Below are 17,066 nucleotides of genomic sequence, written 5' to 3'. Positions count from 1 at the left end.
CTTTAACTTGAGAAATTAAACAAAAACCTTGGAAGTTCACAGAAATGTCACAAACCTTTGTTTGCACACCCAGAGGGGGTCAAAGCCTGCATCCCAGTCCTGGTGGCACCTCACGTCACCTTCATCACTATATCTTGCTCTCCTCATCTCTACACTTGGGACAGTCAAAAAACATCCAGTCTTTGATTGTCACCAAAGCATGTTGGCCAGCAGGCACACCTTTACTGCCTGTGTGCCATGGGATGTGGGAGTGCTGGGGGACTGGGATGCTCCTGTGGACAGCCACAGCCCAGTGGGAGAGTTTGTCTCAGGGGGCTGAGCACCTGCAGCTTGGCAGAAGCCACCCATGCGACCCACTGCTCCCAGAGGGAATGACTCAACCTGGGAAACCCAAATGACAGCACTGGATGCAAATGGAGACGAATTCCTCATCCCGGGAGGGGCGGCATGGGGAGGTTGTGCCCTGAGGGCAGCAGTCACTTAGCAGCTCCAGGCTGATTCTCACAGTGGCTGGGTCCTTTCCAGTCGATGTTAGAAACCTGAAGCAGAAGAAGAATGGACAGCTTGCGTCCTGTTTTGGGGTGAATTTGTGTTTCTCCTGGGGTTTCATGGCTTCCTTGGGGATCATTGCTAACAGCGTGGTGTTGGGAGGAAGAGCCAGGTTTGGGCAGCATCGCTCCCTGCTTCCAGTCACCCAACTGCTGGGAGCAGTCCCTGAGGCAGAATGGCACAGGGAGGCACAGCTCTAAGCAGGGATCCTCTTGTTCATGTGGAGCCCTCAGCATCCTTGGGAAGACACAAAGATCCCGTGTCCTGGCTTTGGAAGACACTGTTGCTGTAAGCGCTGTAAAGAAGGTACCTCTGGACACAGACCCTGTGACAGCTGGGTGTTCATAGCAAGGCTAAGTCAACTGCTGAGAATTTATCCAAGTGCCTTCTTGGATGGAGTACAGCTATTTGGGTAGATTCTATCACTATTTTTAAATGATCTTTTTTTTCATTTAAAAAATGTTCTTTTCTATTGGAGTGCATCCTCACCCACAATTATTACATTGCAATGAAAAAAAAAAAGCTTAGTTGTCTAACAAATAGCACAGCAAGAGGTTTTCTGTCCTGAAAAGGCCAGGGCTGGAGCTGATGGAGGCAGAGCCCTCATCAGTGCCAGTGCCCCAGCAAAGCCCCCACCATGGGGGATCCCCCATCCCTGCAGCTCCCTGCTCCCACCAGTGTTTTTCTGTGTCCTCTCAGGTGGCTCAATCTAAATTCCATGTGAAACTATGTCAAACGCTTTGCAAAACCGTGGGGATATTAGAGCTACCTAATAACCATGACTAAGCTAATGATTTCAGACGTCTAAGGATCTATGTTTCATAAATCCATTAGTTTTATCCCTAGCCTTTAATTCTTCCTCATTTGAATTCCCTTTCACCTATACCATTATTTTGTCCAGGATTACTGGCTTGTAGCTATCTGGGACTTAATGACAGCCTTTTGGAAATATAAACCAGCTCTTTCCCAACTTTTCTGGTGTTGATTAAAAACGAACATCTGCAGACCTCAATCTTCTGAGACACTCGGACACGAGTTACATGGACACTGATTTCTAAGTGTACCCCCTGACAACACAGACATAATTTACTGCGCTGCTGATTAGAGATGGAGCAGGAATGGTTTGATCTCCCATTAGGGAGATAAAGCACATCGTTCTGTCTTTCTAAATGCCACAAAGAAATAGTGACCAGATCTTACTGTGCTGATTGAACCGTGTCACCCAGTGATGAACACACCAGCTGGCACTATTTTTTTTTCTGATCAATGATAGTTTAAGTTTTTGTGCTTACTCTCGACAGCCACGGATTTCAAGCTCTTGTCCCTCATCAGCAGGCTGAGCTTTATAATTTCTGATACACATCATTTGCTATTAAACTTCTTTTACAAACTACTGCTTTCTGGAGGTTTTTTTGTAATATCTTCTCTGACCTGGCTCCCGAATCTGAAAGTCCCTCAAAGCAAAGCGAACATCTCTTTATAATGAATTCCAGGGGCTTGTCCACGTGACAATCTCTATCTAAAAATTTCCAGTATTTGTTCACCCTTTTCTGTTCATATTTTAGCTTTCAGACAATTCCAAGCTGGAGATGCAGCCCTTTGGAAGCTGTAGGACCGTATGGTGGTAAAAAACAATGATATTGATGAAAATGCCCTTTGTCAGCCCATATTGGATGTAATCAGGCACTGATCACCAGTTCCTAAGCAACCACAAAATTCCTGTCCAGCAACCAAGTCCAGAACAGACTCCAGGTTTGTTTTGGTCAAAATATCTGCTGTGTTAGAAAATTATTAGCTCATTATGACAAAGCCTTGAGGTGTTTTAATTACTGGCTGCACGGGACTTCCAGCAAAAGTCACCCTCAGGAATGACATCAGTTTTCTTCCTGCAGGTTGTCAGCAGGAGCAGCAGAGCCCACCCTGCTCCAAGATGCAGCATCTCCTTGGGAAAAGGATCCCTCTCCCCCATCTCCAGGGTTCATTAGGAAACACATCCACACACATTCTTCACTCCTCCAGTGTGAAGCAAGCTTCACAGAGCTACAGATAAAACAGATACAGAGCTCCTGAAGATGGAAATCTCCCTTCCCAGACAGGTGATTCCCAAATTTTCAGCTTCCCAGCATTTCTGATCACATTTCTGAGTAAGGAGTTATTTGCCAGAGCTGAATCTCTCCAGGTTTCTGCTCCTATCTACTTGTATTAAGCCAATTCAAATTTTCCTCTGGGCAGAAATTAAATCTGAATCAGGAAATTCTTGATGGAAAATAACATTCTCTCTCCAAAGGATATATTATTTTTTTCTTCAGTTAATTAAAAAGTGAATTAGACTCATCCTTTTCCAAACTTTCTTGACTGTCTGGAGGTTGTGGGCAACTGAGAAGCAGCAAAGAAAATTCAAAAGAGAATAAAACAGCCCTTTGCAGCAAGAGATTAAAGAGTCAACACAAGAAAAACCCAACCTCTTGGCACCCTTCAAAGGACCTGAGTGTCAGCAGCCAACCAGCAGGAGGGCAGGGTTGAAAGAGAGATCACAGGGAGAGTTGGTCACCTGGACCTGCTCTCACATCTTAGCAGGGCCCCAGGGGAATGGCGTCCCGAAATGTCCAAAAATAGAAATGCTACAGACACTGGGCAAAGGAAAAAGTGCTGAGAGGCACCGTGCCAAGTGTCCTCCGTGCCCACTCCAGAGGGCACGTGGCCACTGCAGGGCAGGTCACCAGCAGGCAGGGTCCACAGCCATCAAACCAAACCAAACCAAACCAAACCAAACCAAACCAAACCAAACCAAACCATCCGCCCTCTCCCTCCATCCTCGAGTTTTCCCAGGCTCAGCTGTAGAGTAACCATCCCCTCTGCAGTCTGAGCTCCCTCCTGACCTTAAGTTCCTCTAAGACTCTCCCCAAAACTCCCTGCCCTTCCTCCCATCCATCCTCTCGTGTATCAGAGATCTCCCAGAATTGCTGGACTATGAGCATCATTCCCAGCGAGCTCAGCTCACGTTTGCCTCTCTGTTGTCTTCATTTTGGGGTCAAGGAAAACTGTCCTACAAGAACCTTTCATACCACAGTGATACCTCTGCTTTCAGAGCAGCTGAGCTGTGCTTTGAGCTGTGTGAAACCCAAAGATTCTCTAGGTCCAGTGATTCAGAGATTGAACATACATTTTCTTCAGAAAAGGGTTTTTTTCCCTTTTTCCCTTTTTGCCCAGCAGGCAAAAAACAAGACAAAGCATCTCTGTTAAAACTGAATCAAAACTCAGCTTTTGCTGTTGTGTTCCAGGTAAGCAACAATTCCTGGAGTCACTCTCATCCAAAACACCCAGTAGCTTTGCTTAGATATTAGAGGATCCAGCTTCAAAAGTGGGGATTTAAAGATTTCTTTGCAACACTTCTGAGCTCTTCCCACCTGTTAGAGCCATGTTTCCCCAGAGTGGTGCCTCTGGAAGGCAAAAGCCAGGATGCAATTCCCTGAATTCAGCACAGTGTTATTTATCTGAGCAGGGAGCAACAATAGCACAGCAGAGATTTCATTTCCTTTCAGCACATAAGAAATCCAGCGAGTGAAGGTGAGATTCAATAATGCAGCAGACAGAAACAGAGCAAGGCAAGGGAAGGTTTTCAAGTCCTTTTCTTCTGCAAGGAGGTATGAAAACCTTACAGGAGCCTTCACATCTGCATCTCCCTGGTTATCCTCAGCCTCAAATACTCCCCAGACAGACTCACCACCAGCTTTCCTGGGTGGCTGCAGAAGGATCCAACTTCCCAGGTAGCAGAATTTTGTATGGACTGGCTTGGGGTTTGCCACTCAAACCATTGACTCAGCTCCTTCATTTTATCACAGGTTTGGGTTTTTTTCTTTCATAGAGCAGGGAAAAGGCGCTGCTTGATTCTGGAGCACAATGAGCAGTACAAAGGAATCTAAATACCTGATACTTTTGCTCCCAGCAAAACATGTCGGGTGTGCTGGCAGGGGCTTTGCAGACACAACACTGGGACCTGGGCCCTCAGTTCTATGAAACACTTGAATAGGTGTTGAAGTCCATCCTCACTCAGAAAAAAGAATTAGAAATTATATATATATTGGAGATTTAAACATGTGCTTAAGCATGTACAGGCAAACTCTGACAGGAAGGGTGGGCAGCTGGGCCCACCCAGAGCTGACAAACTGTGAAGCAACTGATGCTCACACGAGTGGAAGGAATACACAAGCAAATTGCACAGAAGGAGGAGTGACATCTTGGCACTTCATTGTAATCAGAAACCCGGGTTTTGGCAGTGCCTCACGGCTTTACTTTCAGCCAATACAACAGAAAATGTTGTGCCTCCTGTGCAAGTGATTGCAAGAATTCATCAGTCTCATTTGAAGCTAGAATACTCCTTTATCACCAAAGACTTCTCCAGATCTGACTGTGAGCCAAGGACTGCAATGAAATGTAGGACTTAATTATGTTTGACAAAAGCAAGTCAATTAAAGGCTGTTTCACATCTGTGCCATTTGACTGGGGCTTCTGCTTTATCATCTCGTCTCTGGTCCCTTGCAGAAATTTAATATTTATGGCCAGGAATTAGGTCAAAGCCTGGGAATGAATAAATGTTTGCAGCTCTTTGCAAGAGAGAGGGAAAACTTCAGATTGCTACACATGAAGCAAACCCCACTTTAACAACCCAAATAGTGAGGTAAAGCCCCACCAGTAAAGAAGGAGCTTCACCTGAAGTGAGCCATACCTGGGCAAGTTGAGTTGCAGTGGTGGTGGGGCTGCACAGGAGAAGCTCAGGGTAAAGCTGTTTGATCCACAGAGCCATTGCCCATCTCTGGCTGTTTTATTTCTCTGACATCCCTTAGATTTGCTTTTAAAATTGATGGTAGAAATAACCCTTGTAGGGGAGCTCAGGAACTGTGCAGTTCACTGGTTTTTAAGGGCCTGGCTTCAGACTTCAGGGATCTGAGTCTCAAGTGCTTCTTTGGGAAGTGATGTTCCTACAGTGAAGCTCTTCCCAAATGCAGGGCTTGCGTGCAACAAACTCCCCTGATTCCCACTCCCCTCCTGAGACCCTCTCTTCCACTTCAAGATCCTTGACCCCCATCAGCTCAAAGGAACAGGACACTGCACAATTTAACTTTTTACTAGGCAGAGCTACGTGCTCCAAAGCAGCCAGACCAAGTTTGAACGTACAGGGAGGGTAAAATTCATGTGCTTGGCGTCGCAGCACAGCCCCAACAGTATCACCACACCCTCAAACCCACCTGCCTCTCTCTTGTGTTCAGCATCCAGCAAAGAAAACTGGATAAAAGCAACTCCCAAGTTACTTCTGAAAACTCAGAAGCAAAAAGTGGAAAAACAACAGTTTTCTTTATGATGACTGGTAGCAATGATTTCCCCATATACCTAAATGTAAGGTCTGAATTAAATTGGGCAGAATCCTTTTAAGTGAATTTATTGTAAAGGGGATGTTTACCTATTCCTCCCTATACCGTTCAGGGATTGTTTTTCTCATATACTTGCCCCTGACAGTTTAATATTTATACCTGTATTAAACTACTTGCACTGCTTTCAACACATAGTCTGACATCATTCAATCTTTAATAACTTGCCTGCAACAAAATTGTTTCCAACATACTTTTAAATCCTGCAGCAAGACTTTTGGTGCCAGGTACTAAAAGCTGACACTAATGGCTGAAGGTTTGGACCCAGAAATCCAGCAGAAAGGTTTATCACATTCCAGAGGAACTTGAAGACACAACATAAATATGGAAAAAAAATCCCAAAACACATTCTGTCTTCTGCCTTTTACCTTCTGTGAGGAGATGACGACACAAAACTCGTAGGTTGTGTTGCTGCCAAAGGAGTCTGTGAGTGCGGGGCTTGGCTTCCCAGCATTTTGGAAGAAAAGGTGTTGAGCCAGCTCAGGGATGCTGGTGGTTACCCCAAAGGGGAGGAGAGCAGAGTCTTGCAAAGCCCTAGCCCATGCAGGAATTGAAACTGATCTAGGTTTAGATTGGATATTAGGGAGAAATCCTTTCCTGTGAGGGTGGTGAGGCGCTGGCACAGGTTGCCCTGAGAAGCTGAAGTTGCTCCATCCCTGGAAGTGTTCAGGGTCACCTTGAACAGGGTTTGCAGCAACCTGGTCCAGTGGAATTTGTCCCAGCCCATGGCAGGGGGTGGAATGAGAGGAGCTTTCCTTTCCAACCCAAACCATTCCAGGATTCTATGACCTGTCCATTAAACTCCCCTTCAAGAAAATTCATATTACAATAAAACAACGTATTCCTAGGAAGTGTCCCAAACACCTTGCCAAAATCAGATGTGCATTTCTGCATCCACAGGGTTTATAATGGACACAAGGTTGTGGCTTTTTGAAGCCATCACCTTGCTGACGTTACTCTTCCATATTATAGCAGGAAAAGCGACCTAAACTTAAAAAAAAGTCTTTCTAAATTAAGCCCAAATTAAATTAGTACTTGATTCTTCTGGAGCCACCCACAAAGGCAAAAAAACACAATCCATTATTCACCCAGCTTTACTTCCAATTTCTCTGGAGCTGAGGTCACCCCCTATTAATCACGAGGGGTCTCTGCATTACACAGTGGGCAAAGACGTAAAAGCTTTGTTGTCTGGTATTTATTCTGGCTTCCTTTTGAAATAACAAGCCCAAGATAAACAGAAACCTTTTACCCTGCTCCAGCACTAACCACAGCCTGTGCTGAGGAGCTGGCAGCCAGAAGCAAGCAGGCACAGCACCAGAGGAAAATGTGCTGCAGGCACTCAGGGACAGGCACTTCAGAGCTGCCACTCACATTTCCCCCCACCTGCTTTAAAGCACATCCATCCTGCTGTATTTTTAAACATTGCATTTATTTTCTTAGTAAACAGCTCATCTCACTGAGGAAGGCAAAAGCACAGCATTGGGGACTTAAATAGAAATGCCCTCGATGCTGGAGGCTCTGGGGTGAAGCAGAGCATCTTCCTGAGCTGGTGGATGGTGACTGATGACCTGACTGCTGGGGTTAGCTTATACTTTTTTATTGTTTTAAGAACTTTTCCTTTCCCACCTACCTCTTCATTCCTGATGCCTCTGGAGGAAAGGGTCCCTATGGGACACATCATCCCTGCGTTCCCCATCTGCACAGAGGTTTTGCTGCCCCAAGGGGGAATCTCCAGCCCCCAGGGGCATCTTCTGATTGAGAGGCTGGAAATGGCAAGGCATGAGCCACAACTGTGCAATTCCTGCAGGAAAGAACAGTAGGGACCCTTTTTGCAATGCTTTTTCTTTCCATGCAAGGAAAAGACCAGCGAAGCCTTTTCAGACCTGCAATGTGAACACTGGCACAGTCAGACTGGACATGGCCCAAGGTTTAACTCACATTCCAGGTAATTGAACAGCAAAACAGGGCTGAGAGAGATGGTACACTCGTGAATATGTGATGTTTCTAAGACTGGATTAGGTGTGTTACAAAACAAATCCTCTGAGTCTACTAAAGTGAGGGAACTTTTCTGTTAGTGATGTCCAAGCTGCATCCACTCCCTTTCAGCACTTTTTTCCCACCCAAGCCATAACTCAGGGTTGTCACCAGCCTGGGAATAATCTTACCTGGAATTGGGGCAGGAAAAGCTTCAGAGGACCAAACACTGCCCCTACCCCAACAGCATCCCAAGCCTGGGGTATTATTTCTAATGCAGAAAGTCCTCAGGTATCCATCTTTCCAGCTGGGCTTCCATAAGAGGCTGTTCGTGGGCCAAAAGCCACTGGAATAGCTCAGACCCCACTTCACCAGCCCACCTGGAAAGCTCATTCTGGCAATGTTTTGAGGCTCATTTAATACAATGGGCTGTTCCTCACCTTCACACTCCTTCCTTTTCCCTGCTCCCCACAGTCTTTGCATCAGGGAAATTTCAGCCTTGCAGAAGCGATCATCCTGCTGGAATAATTACATCTGTGCTGAGCTAATTCCTCTCCTAAAGAGCCTGGCAAGCATTAAGCAAAGGCAACCCAGCTCTGTCCCCTCAGTGCTTTGAGAGGGCTCATGCTAACACAAACCAGTGCTGACAGCCTCACTCTCTGCTTCACAGGTATTTCTCCTTCCTTTCTGTTTCAAAGTGCCAAACGGAGCGGGATTTTATTTGCAGGCAGGAGCGTTTCTGACTCCCTGCCAGCCAGAGTGAGCCAGGCTGAGCTGGGGAGGCACAGAGACACAAGTGAGCAGTGGCTGATTGCCAAGCCACCAGCCCCAGGTACAAAGGCACTTCCCTGATCCAGCCATGGGGGCAGAGGCATCTCCCCAGTCTGGTCCCAAGAACCAGAGCACCTCCCAAATAGAGCCGCTGCTAAAATCCACCTCCAAATGGAAACCACCCTATATCAGACAAGGGAAATGCAGCAAACACCCCAGACATGGCAGGAAAAGCTGGGACTCCCTGGCAGGCCCCAGCTCCACGGCAGACAATGTCCCCTCTGCTCTGCTGCCTCCTGACAGCCCTGTTTTATATCCACCTTGGTCCTCCTTGAGGCTTCCTGCGAATAACCTACAGGAAGGGCAGCAGTGGCTGATTAATGAGCTGATCCTACAGAGTCAGGAAAAACACCTACACCAGGAAGGAACTGGAAGCAGGAAAATAAAGGCAGAGGGTTTTTCCTCCTTTCTCATGTGTATATAAATGATAAGTGATGCCTACGTCCTGCCAACAGTAAGAGAACCCTCATGAAATACATGCTTGGTCCTCTTCTAGCTCAGAACTATGTCTCTCTCATATCAAGAAACATTTCAAGGAAAGAAAACAATTTTTTCCCTCTATTCATCTCTTTATTGCGGCATTTTGCACCCTCTGTAATTCACAGTTCTCTCCATCCCAGCAGGGCTGAAAATTAGCTCTGCCACCTTGGCCATCCAAAAGCACTGTACAGCTGGCAGCACCACCAATTGCCCAATTTTCTTCAACAGTTAACTGCTCTGCCAAGAGGAACAGAATGATTTGCAGTCACGCTGCCCATGTATTTCCTTGCTTCATGTGGTTTTCTGTCCTTGTCTTACACTATCCCAAACAAATAAGAGCTGTTCCTAACCAGTGGTGCTGTCTCCTGCAAGAAGTGCTCCACAGCCCTGCAGTGGCACTGGGGAAAAATGTGGGAAGGAAACATCCCCTCTTGGGAGAGAAACATGGTAATGTTAAGATCGAAAAAGCCCTCTAAGATCAAGAGGATCCACTCCTCAAGGGCTGTCTGAGAGACCCCAGGATGAGCTGGGATTCTTCACCCCACAGTAAGACATCCAGGGGGAAAAAATTGCCCAGGTGGACTCAGACAACCACTGGTGCCAGATTGCTTCTATTTGGGGCTCCTCCTGCTCCCACAGGTGTCAGAGTCCCCCCTGGAGCCAGAGGCACTGCGCCCAGAGGGCTGTCATCAACTCGCACACAGCAAAGCCGTTTCAGCTAATGAATCCCCTCTAGAATCCGAATTAGCAATCTCTCGGTACTAGCAAATCACTCCTGATTTCTGATTGATTATAAATAACCTACCAGTGACCTCAGGAGCTTTCAGACAAGGCTCAGGAGTGATACAGCCCCAACAAGCTGCCGAATAGCCCTTCACCCCATGGGACTTGCTGGTCCCTGGACACAACCCAGTCAGGCTGGATTCTCAGCCAGCAACAACTCCCTCATTGCTGGCAAGAGGGAAAACAAGACCTTTTAAATCCCCAGGAGGCTGGCGGGAATATTTATGGCACTACCTAACAATTAAACTATTTATGATTTATCCCAGCTTCCTCTTCCATACAGTTGGCAGTTCTTTATAAGCTGACAAGCTAAATGGATGTAACAGATCCAGTGCTCTGCTATATTTACATCGTGGCACCTCCTGGGTGGGCAGCAAAGGGCAGCCAGCATCATCCAGGACTGACCTCCCACACCACTTCCTCCCTCTTCACAGATAATCAGGCTTGTTGTCAAAACCTTTAAATTTCTCTGTCCTGCTCCCCTGATTTAATTCCCTCATTTAATTCTAAAAACTGCTTTTGGAAGTTTTTGTCTGTAAAAGGTGAAGTTAAATTCTCTTCTGTTCAGTGAGATGTTTCCCCATGCAAAAATAATTCATCCTTTTACATGTAAAGGGACTGAGGGGCACTGCCTCAAGAAAGGCTGGGAGATGAGAAGAGTGTCAAAGAAGTCATCTTTTAATGCCTGTATTTAGTAGTCCCTGGCACTGTAACACAATCAGTCACCTAAAGGTACAGAACTGTTTCATCAATGTGCATTAATGAGGCTCCACATCCCTCTGGGACCCCAGTTTCTACATCATAACACAGGGCTGGGCTTCACTTGGGTCTTCTCTGCTTACCCAACATCACCAGTGGGTTTTTTAAGTAAGCCAGTCTTTGCAACTGGATTCCTTTTGTTTTGTAACAGGCAGTAAGCAGTATGCTGAATCCTCTCTGCAATTACAGAAGCACTCAACTGTTAATCACGGCCTAATTGTTTTGTACCTTTTGTCAAGTCCTGAACTACTCAGACTGTGATAATTCTTGTCATTAGTGTCTGAACCTTGGGGCAATCTTACTCTGACATCTAAACATTTGCACTCTCTCGCTAGAGAATGGCATCAAATATGCAGAACAGGAGCCAGGGTGGAAATGAAAGGCCTTGTTGGAATCGCAAGTGTTCTAATCAGAGTTAATGACCTCCCTCCCACCGCAGTGGAGGACTCCAGAGCTGGGATTGGCATCGCTGTTCACAGGGGTGCTTATCAGAGTAGCATCTGGGTTTCTTCTCCCCCAAAACATTGTATTCTCCATCCTCCAGCACCAGCCCACGCACTGGGGGGCAAAAAAGGGTACCCCACACCCAGCCGTAGTATTGAGGGAGAAGCACCACCCCAAAATAACAGCCTTTCAATTGTGCTGGCCCGGGGTGCATCCAGCCCGGGGCACAGCACTAGATTAGCACTGAGGCAGAGCAGGTGAGCTGGTACCCAGGGCACACAGATGTCTCATGGTGGTTCATCTCAAGAGCCACAGAGTCAAATGCCAAGTAATTCCAGCTCCCTAGGAAGTCCTGTTATCTATCTGATTCCACTTCTTTTGATGTAGTGTCTTTCATACGTTGTTGATCAGAACAATTTACAGCCAGAGAGGAAAATAACAACTTCAGGCTTTGGTGAATTGCATCCAGCAACCCTCTGGAAGGGCAGCAGAGCTTTTCATCCAGCCCTTGTTACATATTTGCAATGGCTGGGTAATGCATCTGAGCCGTGTGGCTGCACAGATCATCCACAAAAACTCAGCTCCCAGATGAGGCAGGATTTCTCCCTGTTAAAATGTGCAGATGGTAATACCCTGGAACTAAAGCTGGCAGCAGCTTGTTTCAAATGCACGGGCTAAACACCCAGCTCTGGGCTGACAAGGGCTCTGCATCTGATTAGAAAATTGCTGTCGGTGCTCACAGTGTGCTATGGGCTCCATCCACAGAGCTCAGAGACACAGAGAGGGCATCTGTGCACAGATACTCAGCAGGTCCACATCACAGAGGATGGGAGGTGTGGTCCGAGCGTGTCTTGGGCTCATCAGTGGTCCAGCACCTCCTTCGGGCAGGAGAGCATCCAGTAGTTACTTATTCAGCTGCCCATAAGCATCACAAACCTTGGGCTGGGCATGTTCAAGGAGGAAAGAGAAGCTACCCGAGAGCCAGCAAAGAGGTGGGAAGGGGACAGCCCTGCAGATTCCTCCTTCCCAGGCCACAGCATCACACTGTCTCTCCTCTTAAGGTGACAAAAAGATATATTCAGGTGACAGTTAGGCACTCTTTCACCCCTAATCCAGCCACAGCCACTTTCATCAGCCTGCTGACCTCTGCCTCAACCCCCTCCTCCAGAGCAGCTCTCCCACTTATCACCCTTTTCCCAGCTCAAACCCAACACAACCCCTCCACACTCCATCTCCCAGCTCAGCGCATGCGTTGAGTTATTCAGGAAGCTTTAAGGTCACAATGTTCTCATCTAATTCCACTTTCTGTAGACAAGAGCCGTCTATAAATCCACAGCTCTCCACAGGAGCCCGGTGTCCTCGCAGACCCCGAGCCATCGTGTCAGCGACAAAGGATGTCACTGACGTCTGAAGGTCTTTGCTTTTGCAACTTCACCCACTCTTCCCAGGAACACATTTGCAGTTGCCCTGTATTTAATCTTCCTTTCTCTAAAGCCATAGGCAGTGGTTTTTATCAGAGAAATCTGCGGGGCATGTATGGTCAATGGCTTCTTAATAACATTTTTAGCGTTATGTTCCCAAAGGCTCATGTAACAGAAAAAAATTAAACAAAATAAAAAGAGTGGAAAAAACAGAGCAAAACAAACTGCTTGTGTGTGGTTCTCCTGGAATTGTTTAATAACCCACTGAGTGAAAAGCACCGCAGGGGAGAGGCAGGAGCTGCACTCCCAATTACACCCTCACTAGCCTAATAAACCAGAAAAATGTGGTGATTGCTGGTAGGTGTCAAACCCTAATGCTTCTTAACTACCTGTATTTACCATGTTTGGTTATTATTACAGTTTTAGTGAAGCCCCTGCCTCACAAAATTCAAGTGAAAGCACCTGGCAAAGTTAATCCCTCCCATCCCACAGCTGCCATTTGGCCTTTCTCTTCCTGACAGGAGCGTTCACAGAAATAGAAGGCTGAGCTCAAGCTCCTGAGATTTTGCCAAAGGAAAACCCAAACCTTTCCCATGTTGGTGAAATTTGGAACTTGACCCCTGCTGACTCAGCTCACAAACACACCAAGCAAGGACAGAGCTATGGTAGGCTGACACGTTTCCAGCAAACCCCAAAAAAATGAAATTGCTCCAAACTGGAAGAGGACCCCTGGGACAGGTGCAATTCCCACCACAGGGGCTCCAACCAACTCCGAAATGACCCAAACTTTGTGGCAGGAGCACTGCTACAGCCACAGTCACGCAGCAAGAGCAAGGCACTTTGCAGCCTGGGACAGTGAGACCCAAAAATTTTGCTGTCATTTTATGGGGACTGAAGAGAACATCAAAATTTTCATGGCTCTTTTGATTCATAGCACAGCTTCCATGGGAAGGCCATGCAGCAATGCACCAATAAAGTTTATTTCAGCTGATTTCTCCCCTGATTACCATAAAACTCCTGCAGACACACACAACTATCCAGACCCCATGTCCTGGGACCACTTCTGCCTGTGTCTTGCAATTTTTAATGTTTCAAATATTTCAAGTTTAGCATCCCTTAGCCTGGAATCAGAGATAAGAGTCTAAGGAATAATGAAGAAAAAAGTCAATTTGTTGGAGGACAGCTTTAAGCTTTCCTTGGCAAGGAGTTATCTGTGGTTCTTACTGAGAGAATCAGGGACAGTGTTACATGGACCTTTTAGGAAAATTAAAATGCTATTGCTACTCCAACTGCACTGAAAGCCAACACCATTATTCCCTTAAACTAATAAGTTTAAGGGATTTCACCATTTCGTTGCAATTCCCTCAGTATCTGGACATTACCCCAGTCTCAGTCACAGGTACATGCCAGAGTCCCTTCACGCAACTGAGAACAGTAAAATTAATTTGCAAATTGAATGAAAGCCCAGAAACATGTCAGGAATATCTCCCCCAGGTCAGGCTGCTGGAGATGCTCAGCAGAGGAGGTTCCTCTATCCCTGTTTCCCACTCTGCTCACTTTTTCAGCTCTTCCCCACTGTGTTTAGATGGGGACATCTCATGAAAATTGGTACCTTTTTGTTTCAGTCTGCTCTGGCTTTGCACCTCTCCCCACATGAGACCATCGGGATGATGTCTTGCTTTCCTCCCCAGAGCCACTGCAGATGGGAAAAGGACACAGGAAAACTCATTTTCCACAGAACAAAACTTGGTTTTATGGTGTATGTTACAGTCACCCCGGAGAGGGAAGAAACCACTTTCTTCAGTGAAAAGGAATTGGAAAAAAAGCATCAGTATTATAACCAGAAAATTTTGTTCTATACAGCCAGCAACAGCAGAAATTCCCCATCTCCAGCTGGATTTAGGAAAGAAGACAGCAAGGAAGAGCACAGACCCATTTTTACCAGCAACCACCCAACTCCCAGGGCTGCCCCGTGGTCCAGCACCACACCAAGGGATGCAGCCCTGCTCAGGCAGGATCCACCCCCCACACACTTCTGAACTAGGAGTAAATCCAGAGGGTCCAGACCAAGGCTTCATTTCTCCATGGGAAATTTTTCCAGCTTTCTCCACAGAGCCACCCACACAGCACAACAGTGCTCCCAACACTGTCTCCTTCACAGAGGAGAGCAGAACAAACAGATGAGGGTAATCCCTTCCCTGCCTGTTGCTGAGGAAGCAAACCTCCTTTCTGGGGAGCTTTACCAGTTTGTTTTCCAGTTGTTATAAAAATGATAATGATGATAAATTGCCTGGGCTTGGTGAGGTTTGCAGGGAGCTCCACAAGCTCCATCCAGGCTGCAGGACAGCCTTGCTCATCTGGGGACAGAGGAGGTTTCACCTCCTGTTCATGGATAAGCAGGAAACAGGAGGAGTTGCTCTGTAAATCTGTGAGATTTGAGGGCTTTCTTGTCCTTGCAGAAAGTCACCTCAGTGAGGCTTTCCTTCCTCCCTTGATGGTCTCATGGAGAAACTGCCTCCATGAAAGACAAGAACCACGGTGAGTCCCACATTTTTGTGTTCCTCTCGAGCTTTGTTTCCACCCTCCTCAGAAACACCAGCCTGCCCCAACTGCCCACCGATCTGAGCAGGGGAATGTTTTACAAACAGACCCTAACTGGAACCTCTACAGCCTGGGGCTCTCATTAGAGGCCAGGAGCTGCCAGCACAGAGCCAAACCAGGATGAGTTACATCCCAGAGCCAGTGGAAGGTGCAGAGGAAGCCCCTGCAGGGGAGGTGAAACACTGGGTGACCTGCACAGCCTCCTCCCTCTGCAGTGCTGGGGAACCCAGCAGCACGGGCATCCTGCTGTGGACCACCCTCCTTCTCCTCTTTTTCCACCCTCCTCCTTCTCCTCAGCCCCGTCCCCAGACTCAGACAAGGCTCAGGGCTCCCCTTGGGGCAGACACAGCCATCCAAGGAAGCAATTTCATGTTTGGCTGTGAGGGGAGATGCCCTCTGGATTGAAGCGCTGTATCTCAGATGTGGCTCCTACAGACACACAACAAAGGCCTTCTGTTTGTTCCTGCCATGCACTAAACTTCCCAAAACACTTCTCAGTCATCCATTCACCCTGAGGTCCAGACTGACCTCAGTCAGTGACACACAGGGAGATGGAGCAGGCCCAAGAGGCTCCTCCACACTCATCCCTCTGTGCTGTGTCCATGCTGGACAGCTCTGCCTTCCTCCACACAGCAACCACGGGCTTTCACCGGGATTCACTCCACCCAGAGGCATCCCCAGGCAAAGCCCCAGCCCCAGCATGAGCACAGCAGGGCTCGAGTCTGTCTGGAGCTCACAGCCAGGAACCCAGCACGTTGGCTTTTACAATTTCCCAGCTCACGGCAATTTGCCTGTGAGGTGCAGGACGAGTTATCAGCACTCATAGATAACCAGGCAGTTTCCTTTTGCCACAATAATTGCACAGAGGGATCAGAACCTTAATTGAATATCTGCTCTTCTCCATGCAGGTGTAAACCGGGGGGGGGGGGAGGTTGGGGTTGTTTTGCCTTTTTTAAATAAGGACTCCTCATGAGCTGACAGACATTAAAGTCTGCCGAGCATCTCTCATCCCTTCCAAGATGCCTCTGGACACAGAGCAGGACAGATCCTGCAGGATGTTCCCACCCACCAGTGCCTGGGGTTGCAAATTGCAGGACAGAGCACAGAGCTTGCCTAATTAGCTAATTCTGCTAATTTAAAACATCTCAGCAAGGCATACAATAACATGCAATTTGACCTGCCCTCACTTCAGTGAGTCATTTCGTGGATTCGTTGATTGGTTTTTTTTGGATGATATTGAATAAGAACGATTGGAGACAAACAGGAGGCACATTCCCTTTGGAGAGGGGATTCCCCAATAGGGCAGCACCTCCAGCTCGAGGTGTGGGGCACTCCAGGACCCTGTCAGGGACTCCCAGGGTCCTGCTGGTTTCAGCAAAATACACTTGGCTGCTGCCTTAAACACTAATGGATTTGAAACTTTAGAGAAACAAGTGAGAATTGAGAAGAATCTCTTTTTTGATGTCTCTCTGCTGACTTGTGACACCCTTATTTCCATCTCAGACACACATTCTGGCACTGCTTTAAACGGCAGTTGTTTCACATCGTCCCTGCAGCATGCAGGTGCCTCAGCAGGAAGGATCCCACAAGAACATCAAGCACTAATGGGAGATATGGTTAATGCTGGTCAGACTGCTGGACTTTGGACAGAGCTGCTACAAACCAGCCACAAGAGGCTTTCCTATTGTTATCTATCTCTTCTATCTCCAGTTTCCTCAAGAACCACGTGGATAAGCTCTGGCTATTTATTTAGTGAAAGCAGCAATAAATAAATATATTCATGCAGCAGCTGAGATGA

Source organism: Aphelocoma coerulescens, chromosome 20, assembly GCF_041296385.1.
Source record: "Aphelocoma coerulescens isolate FSJ_1873_10779 chromosome 20, UR_Acoe_1.0, whole genome shotgun sequence".
Classification (NCBI taxonomy): domain Eukaryota; kingdom Metazoa; phylum Chordata; class Aves; order Passeriformes; family Corvidae; genus Aphelocoma; species Aphelocoma coerulescens.
This window is presented reverse-complemented; position numbering follows the sequence as displayed.